This window comes from Neomonachus schauinslandi, chromosome 2, assembly GCF_002201575.2.
Source record: "Neomonachus schauinslandi chromosome 2, ASM220157v2, whole genome shotgun sequence".
Lineage (NCBI taxonomy): Eukaryota > Metazoa > Chordata > Mammalia > Carnivora > Phocidae > Neomonachus > Neomonachus schauinslandi.
The window spans coordinates 72,403,804-72,405,867 of NC_058404.1; positions in this window are offsets into that span (position 1 = coordinate 72,403,804).

Here is a 2,064-nt window from a genome sequence, read left to right on the forward strand (position 1 = left end):
TTAAGCACTTTTCATGTACCTGGAGGCCATTTGGATGTCTTCTTTGGGAAAATTTCTATTCAGATCCTCTGCCCATTTTTTAACCAGCATTTTTAGGTTTTTTTCTATTGAGTTGTATGAGTTCTTAAAATTTTTGAATATTAATCCTTTATCAGATAATGACTTGCAAATATTTTTTCCCATTCCATAAGTTGCCTTTTCATTGTGTTGATTAATTAATATTGTTAAAATGTCCATACTCCAAAAGCAATATACAAATTCAATGCAATCTTTATCAAAATTCCAATGGCATATTTTACAGAAATAGGTTTTCTTCTGTACAGAAGCTTTTTAGTTTGCTGTAGCCCCGCTTGTTTACTTGTGCTTTCTTGTCTGTGCTTTTGGTGTCATATTCAAAAAATTATTGTCAAGACCAAAGTCCAGGAGTTTACCCTCTGTTTTCTTCTCAGAGTTTTAAAGTTTCAGATCTCACATTCATGTCTTTCACTCATTTTGAGTTGATTTTTGTGTATCATGTAAGATGGTGGTCCAGTTTCATTCTTATGCATGTGGCTGTCCATTTTTCCCAACCCATCTATTGAAGACACTATCCTTTCCCCACCGTATAACCTTGGCCCCTTTGTTGTACATTAATGGACCATGTAATATAATCATGGGTTTATTTCTGAGCTCTCTATTCTGTTCCATTGATCTATGTGTCTGTTTTTATGCCCAAACAATACTGTTTTGATTAATATAATTTTGTAATATAGTTTGAAATCAGGAAGTATGGTGTCTCTAGTTTCCTTCTTTTTCTCAAGATTGCTCTGGCTACCCAGGATTTTTGTGGTTCCATAAAAATTTTAGAATTTTTTTCCTATTTCTGTAAAATATGCCATTGGAATTTTGATAAAGATTGCATTGAATTTGTATATTGCTTTCTGGAGTATGGACATTTTTAACAATATTAATTCTTCTAATCCATGACAGAATATCTTTCCATTTATTTGTGTCTTCCCTAATCTCTTTCATCAATGTCTTAACAGTTTTCAGTGTGTAGCTCTTTCACTTTTTTGGGTTAAATTTATTCCTAGGTATTTTATTCTTTTTGATGAAGTTGTAAATGGGATTGTTCTTACTCTTTCTGATAGCTTATTATTAGTGTATAGAAATGCAACTATTTTTGTACATTGATTTTGTATCCCGCAGCTTTGATGAATTCATTTATTAGTTCTAACAGTTTTTGAGTGGAGTCTTCAGGGTTTTCTATATATTGTATCATGTCATCTACAAATAAAGACAATTTTACATCTTCCTTTCTAATTTGGTGGTCTTTCATTTTATTACTTTTTTTTCTTTAACTTACTGCTGTGGCTAGGACTTCCACTACTACTTTGAATAAAAGTGGCAAGAGAAGGAATTCTTGTCTTGTTCCTGATCTTTAAATTCAGAAAAAGCTTTAAATTCAGTATTCTAAGTTCAATATTATGTTAGCTTTGGGCTTATCATATATGGCCTTTCCTGTGTTATGTTTGCTTTATACCTACTTTGTTGAGAGTTTTTACCATAAGTAGATACATATATATATACATATACACTAAACATACCTTTTAAAAAATTAATGGAAATGATAGAATGACTAATTGCTATTTTTTATTTTCTAGAAATACTGCTAACTGTAATACCTCCAGTTCCTCCTCCAGAGCTGCAAGGTAATAAGAGTAGCTGATGGTTTGTATAGTACATTTTGTAGGGTGTAAAGTATTTGAATATAAAGTACCTGATTTTATCACAACATCATCATAAACTGGTAGGTGGTATTGTTTTAAAATGCAATAGTCTTGTCCTGAATATCTTGCCCAAACAAATTCACTCCCACATGGTACTCTCCACAACTCTTCCCACCTTACCATCAGTCTTGTTTTCAGAGCTTTTTAATCCTACTCTCTCTGATTACTTGATTCATGTGCGTAATTCCTGCCAAGCCTGCTCTCTCCATCCTTTTCCCCACTTCCACTGTCAAATAAAATGTTCTTTATGAATCTAAAAACTCATTAATGGGGGGTGATTAAACAAATGACAGAG